The sequence below is a fragment of the Salmo trutta genome, chromosome 13, assembly GCF_901001165.1.
Source record: "Salmo trutta chromosome 13, fSalTru1.1, whole genome shotgun sequence".
Taxonomy (NCBI): domain Eukaryota; kingdom Metazoa; phylum Chordata; class Actinopteri; order Salmoniformes; family Salmonidae; genus Salmo; species Salmo trutta.
Window position 1 is genome coordinate 81668911 of NC_042969.1, and position 7095 is coordinate 81676005.

Genomic DNA, 7095 nt, shown 5'->3' on the forward strand with positions numbered 1-7095 from the left:
GGAAGAACAGAATCATCTAGAATGTCATTGTATGCTGTAGTGTTAAGATTTCACGTCACTGGAACTAAAGAGGCCTAGCCCAAATCATGAAAAACAGCCCCAGACCGTGATTCATTCCTCCACCAAACTTAACAGTTGGCACTGTGCATTGGGGCAGGTAGCGATCTCCTGGCATCTGCCAAACCCAGATTAATCTGTCGGACTGCCAGATGGTGAAGCTTGCTTCATAGCTCCAGAGAAAGCATTTCCACAGCTCCAGAGTCCAATGGCAGCGAGCTTTACACCACTCCAGCCAACACTTGGCATTGCGCATGGTGATCTTAGGCTTGTGTGCAGCTGCTCAGCCATGGAAACCCATTTCATGAAGCTCCCGACTAACAGTTCTTCCGCTGACGTTGCTTCCAGAGGCAGTTTGGAATGTGGTAGTGAGTGTTGAAACCAAGCATAGCCGATTTTCACGCGCTACCCACTTCAGCACTTGGCGGTCCAGTTCTGTGAGCTTTTGTGGCCTACCACTTCGTGGCTGAGCCGTTGTTCCTCCTAGACGTTTCCATTTCACAATAACAGCACTTACAGTTGACTGGGGCAGGAAAATCAAAAGAAATCAGCCAAGACCTCAGAAAAAAGTTGTAGACCTCCACAAGTCTGGTTCATCCTTGGGAGCAATTTCCAAACGCCTGAAGGTACCACGTTCATCTGTACAAACAATAGTACGCAAGTATAAACACCATGGGACCACGCAGCCGTCATACTGCTCAGGAAGGAGAAGCATTCTGTCTCGTAGAGATGAACGTACTTTGGTGCGAAAAGTGCAAATCAATCCCAGAACAACAGCAAAGGACCTTGTGAAGATGCTGGAGGAAACAGGTACAAAAGTATGTATATCCACAGTAAAACGAGTCCTATATCGACATAATCTGAAAGGCCTCTCAGCAAGGAAGAAGCCACTGCTCCAAAACCACCATAAGAAAAGCCAGGCTACGGTTTACAACAGCACATGGGGACAAATATCATACTTTTTGTCTACTGGTTTGATGAAACAAAAATAGAACTGTTCGGCCATAATGACCATTGTTATGTTTGGAGGAAAAAGGGTGAGGCTTGCAAGCCGAAGAACACCATCCCAACCGGGAAGTACAGGGGTGGTATTGGAGTGGCGATCACAAAGCCCTGACCTCAATCGTATAGAAAATTTGTGGGCAGAACTGAAAAAGCGTGTGCGAGCAAGGAGGCCTACAAACCTGACTCAGTTACACCAGCTGTCAGGAGGAATGGGCCAAAATCCACCCAACTTATTGTGGGAAGCTTGTGGAAGGCTACCTGAAACATTTAACCCAAGTTAAACAATTTAAAGTCAATGCTACCAAATACTAATTGAGTGTATGTAAACTTCTGACCCACTGGGAATGTGATGAAAGAAATAAAAGCTGAAATAAATCACTGTACTATTATTCTGACATTTCAAATTCTTAAAATAAATTGGTGATCCTAAGTGACCTAAGACAATTTTTACTAGGATTAAATGTCAGGAATTGTGAAAAACTGAGTTTAAATGTATTTGGCTAAGGTGTATGTAAACTTCCGACATCAACTGTAAGTATTCAGACCCTTTGCTATGAGGTTCAAAATTGAGCTCAGGTGGATCCTGTTTCCATTGATCATCCTTGAGATGTTTCTACAACTTGATTGGAGTCCACCTGTGGTAAATTGTATTGATTGGACATGATTTGGAAAGGCACACACCTGTCTATATAAGGTCCCACAGTTGACAGTGCATGTCAGAGCAAAAACCAAGCTATAAGGTTGAAGGAATTGTCCGTAGAGCTCCAAGATTTTGTCGTGGCACAGAACTGGGGAAGGCTATCAAAAAATGTTTGCAGCATTGAAGGACCCCAAGAACACAGTGGCCTCCATCATCATCATCATCATCATCATCATGGGGCGGCAGGTAGCCTAGTGGTTAGAGCGTTGGACTTGTAACCGAAAGGTTGCAAGATCAAATCCCCCGAGCTGACAAGGTAAACATCTGTCGTTCTGCCCCTGAACAAGGTAGTTAACACACTGTTCCTAGGCCGTTATTAAAAATAAGAATTTGTTCTTAACTGACTTGCCTAGTTAAATAAAAGGTAAATGGAAGAAGTTTGGAACCATCAAGACTCTTCCTTAATTAAGCTGGCTGCCCAGCCAAACTGAACAATCTGAGGAGAAGGCCTTGGCCAGGGAGGTGACCAAGAACCTGATGGTCACTCTGACAGAGCTCCAGATTTCCTCTGTGGAGATGGGAGAACCTTCCAGAAGGACAACCATCTCTGTGGCACTCCACCAATCAGGCCTTTATAGCAGAGTGGCTCGACGGAAGCCACTCCTCAGTAAAAGGCATGACAGCCCACTTAGAGTTTGCCAAAAGGAACCTAAAGGACTCAGGCCATGAGAAACAAGATTCTTTGGTTTGATGAAACCAAGATTGAACTCCTTGGCCTGAATGCCAGCGTTACCTGGCCAATACCATCCCTTCGGTGAAGCATGGTGGTTGCAGCATCATGGTGGTTGCAGCATCATGCTGTGGGGATGTTTTTCAGCGGAAAGGACTTGGAGACTAGTCAGGATTTAGGGAAAGATGAAATTAGCAAATTACAGTGAGATCCTTGACGAAAACCTGCTCCAGAGCGCTTAGGACCTCAGACTGGGGCTAAGGTTCACCTTCCAACAGGACAACGACTCTAAGCACACAGCCAAGACAAGGAGTGGCTTCAGGACAAGTCTCTGAATGCCCTTGAGTGGCCTAGCCAGAGCCTGGACTTGAACCCAATCAAACATCTCTGGAAAGACCTGAAAATAGCTGTGCAGCGATGCTCACCATCCAACCTGACAGAGCTCGAGAGGATCTGCAGAGAAGAATGGGAGAAACTCCCCAAATACAGATGTGCCAAGCTTGTAGTATCATACCCAAGAAGACTTGAGGCTGAGCTTTTTGAGCTTTTTATACATTTGCAAACATTTCTAAAAACCTGTTTTTCCTTTGTCATTATGGGGTATTGTGTATATAGATTGATGAGGGGGAAAAAAACAATTTAATACATTTTAGAATAAGGCTGTAACGTAACAAAATGTGGAAAAGTGAAGGGGTCTGAATACTTTCCAAATACACGGTATACTCTGGACTCTGACATTGCTCGCTCTGATATTTCTTAACTTCTTTCTTTTTACTCATGGATTATGCGCAGATTGTTTTGTATTGCTGCACTGTTGGAGCTAGAAGCACAAGCATTTCACTGCACCCGTGATATCTACAAATCTGTGTACGCGACCAATAAAGTTGGATTTTATTTGATTCAAGAGGTGAGCTCATTTATTCCTCTTCTGAAAAGCAGTAACCCTGAAGCTGTCATATTCTGGGATGGACAGCTAAAGAAGATGACATGAGACAGCAATCATCAATTATAAATCAACCAGGACCCCTAGTTGGCTTCTATTGAGACCATTCCAGGGCTGGGCCAGTGGGCCTTCTAAAAACACACATGGCTCCACCAGGGAACATGAATGAGGGAAGGATAGAAACGTGTGAATCAAATATTGACTGTTGGTATTCAATAAAAACAGGGGTCTAGACCAGACTAACATCAATATTCATATTGTTTACGCTTATGGGGTGTCCTGATTGGTCATGGCGGTGTCCCGCATCTAGAAGGTTGTAGTTGGTGGCAGACAACTTGTTGTTACTAGAGAAGAGAGGGAATGCCTACACACACACACCTCTCTGTAGCAGTGTCTCAGAGAGCAGACTGAAAGGATGACTAGCCCACTGGTCACAGCATGGCTGGACAGCATGACTGACTCACAGACCTGGCCTTGGACTTGAGCACTTCTGTCTGTCTCTCTGGCTGGTGGGAGAAGCTCACCTTTTGGGGATAGCACAGAAAATAGGGTGTAGGCCAGAACTAACCTCTCACAAGGCAAGAGGACAGAGAGGCCATTAAAACTGATTTGGCAGACACTACAGAGGCCGATGAGTGATTGTCACCAACAAGAAGCAGCACCGTCAGGTAGGGCAAGGGATAACAAGACACAGAGGTGGGCCAGCACACGCTGTCACACTTGACTGGACTATCCATGGGTTCATCTCCAGGTGTAGGAGGAACACAGGAAACGAATGATCCTGTGGTGGAAGTAGGGTTGAGAATAAGAACACAGAAATGCCCGGCTTCCAGTTTCCACTCTGGCACCTCCACCACCAGTACAGAAAGACACACAGGATTGTTTCATCCTGGCAAACACATAGCGAGAGATGTTCAACAACACACACACACACACAACAGGTCAAGAAGCACACTTATCATGCATTAGAACACTGAGGACACTGACAGCATAATTTCACCTAAAAATTCACATGTAGTCGAAGGGAAAACTGGAATGAACATTCTGTCAACTCATTTCTGCAGACATTTGACGATTAAGCCTATTTCAAAAATCCACCTGCCACTGAAACATCAAAACAAACACCTTCAGAAATCAAAACAAGACAACACTAATGTTCTGAAGTCAGGAAGCTGTTCAAATACAGGCCATTCAAGTCGTTGACAGGTGAACATTCATTCAACACACAAAGAAAACTATGTAAATATTCGGCCTCTGATGAAACGATTCCTCCTGAATTGAGAGTAAGTAGCCTGTACTAATCCACTGGTCCTATTCACAAGCAGAATGATCAAACAGAAGAGAAGTCTATTCCTGTCTATTCCTTGGTCCTGTAGGGCCCTCTTCCTTTCTCCCTCCCTGTGAACGTTTTATGGCTGCATTCATTGTTCCCGATCTGCCTACCTTCCAAGCACATAACAATAAATAACTCACGCACAAAGGTACACGTGGTTTCAAGCTTTATGGGGTTAAATAATTGTAGCTTGAGTGCCATCCACTTTCTCTATAGCTAATCTTTTAATTACTGTAAATGTATTTTCTTTGTGTCAAGGTATGCAGGTATGGATAAAACGCACAATGACATGAATTGTCCCACTCACTTTGGATAGCCAGACGCAAGTGGTTTTATTACTGCTTGGGCCGTGAATAATTTTCAGTGATGCGTTATAACGTTATTACTAGCAATATCTAGACCAAATAAAAAAATATGTTCAGCATTCAAATGTCGTCATTATTATAGTGCCTGTCGTGATTGATTGCACAAATTCCAACACGGGTTATAACGTCAGTCAGTAGCCATAAAACCTGCGATAAATCCCTATTATAAACCGGATAATCGGAAATTCGCAGATTAGGCTCACGTCAAGACAATAATCCAGAAAGGATTTGACCTGTTAACGTTTCTCTTTCAACACGCATCTGAAATTGTTGATTGCCTTGTTAAACCGAAACAATACCAGGTTAATTGATAACGCAATGGCCAATTCAGTTATTCAAGGTTTGAGGCCGGTAAACAAAAATTACATTATTATTTTTTTTTTTACAAAACGCTTTGATAAAGTGATTTAGCTACCTAAAATCCACACCCGCAGCAATAGTTTAAACGAGTTACGCTAGTTAGCTACATTCCAACATGATTCATTCAACCAAAACAGAGATGGTTTAACAAAAATGGGCTCACAAGCTTCCGACACCATTTTGAAAAAGCTCTGTTCTTTACTGCGCTGTGTGGTTTAAAAATGCGTGACCAGCGAGCTGTTGGAAAGTAGTAGCTAGCTAGGCACTAGACACTTCCACCGCAACCATACCACATCCCATCTGCTAGCATCAGTCACACACTGTCCCTTCTCTTACAATCTGTCAATAGATACGTAGATTGGCTAGCTATTTTATCTCAAACGATGGAGGAAGTGCATTACATTTCGTCAAATAAAATAGCTACACTTATGATGCCCATCGCTGAAATATGTATTTTGTCCACCTACTAAGATAGCGCTAGCTAGCTCGCTAATGCTAGTTATCCTCCACCATCAATACATTTTCCAAGTACCATGCCATATCGGTGTCGGACAATTGACAGAAAAAAAGGGGGAAAGAGCAGAGATGACACAACAATATTCAACGGGCGAGCCTTACCAATGTCTGATGGACAAATGTTGTTATCTAAATTCCTTATTTTGTTCAGGTATCTTCAAGCTCGTTGGCACTGGCTATATGTTAACGCTGTCGGTGTTCTAGCTTCTCACTTTGGCTACTGCGATTTCGGGCTATCAGCGGCGTTGGGAACACCGCGGAGTGGGGGATGGGGGTGCCGAGATTGGGAGTGATGGGTGGAGAGAGGGGCCGTGAGCAGGCAAACAAACATTGGATGGTGATGGGCTTTTCAGCCTCCCAAAATTACAAAAAGGACACCACCTCTAGAACTACAACTTAAGCTTGAAATGGGGTAAAGATATCAGTTTGGAAGTAACTCATTTTTAAAGAGAATGAAAATTGAAATGATTTGGTCAGGAGGATAAAGACCGTCGAGGTTGAAACTTGAGTTTGTTTGAGCAAAAGAAAAACTACATTTCCCATCAACGTATTTTAGAGTGCGGCGCCATTTTATGACGTTTTGTAGGCAATGGATGGCTCTTGAGCGGCACGTTTGGATTTTTCCCAAACATAATGAAACAAACTAGCACAGTCACAAAAAACGACGAGATAAAATGTTTGTGTTTGTTTGTGAGAAATTGAAATCAACATAGAGTTTTGTTAGGCTGAATAAACGTGAAAGGGTAGGAATATAGTTTTGGGACTCTAATTAGTAGATAACGGTTAAAAGACAACGGGGGCGTTAATTAAAAAATATATATACATTTTATTTGTATTACCCATATAGAAAAGTCTGTATATATACAATAAGTACATAAATAGACAGTGATAACATATGCTAAGAGGTACAAGAAACACATATTGATTGTTTTAACAGCTTTCTTATTAGAAGAATGTAGAATGGTCTTAATGTACTGCTCGAACACCTTATAGAAAACACGGAAGAGTGTTTTTTTTATTCGTGAATTTAAATTTTTGAATATGACATTTTTCCGTTAGCACAATTAGATTTATGAGGTAAATTTGTTTTTCTTTATCTTTATTGTGGTTAAGGAAACCGAGCAGCACATTCTCCCATAACAAACA

General features: G+C 42.6%; 1 protein-coding gene across 4 annotated transcripts in view; it reads right to left on the bottom strand.

Annotated features, from left to right (window-relative positions):
- The window catches only part of fam168a (family with sequence similarity 168 member A), a 66954-nt gene extending 60614 nt beyond the window's left edge, over positions 1-6340 (bottom strand). For 2 of the 4 annotated variants that reach the window (XM_029773766.1, XM_029773767.1), the window contains exon 1: positions 6052-6337. The gene's annotated coding sequence lies outside the window, so the exon portion shown is untranslated. Of the gene's footprint in view, positions 1-6051 lie in introns of all 4 variants that reach the window. The other 2 variants (XM_029773770.1, XM_029773769.1) reach the window with 2 other exon arrangements.
- Between the last annotated feature and the right edge of the window lie 755 nt (positions 6341-7095).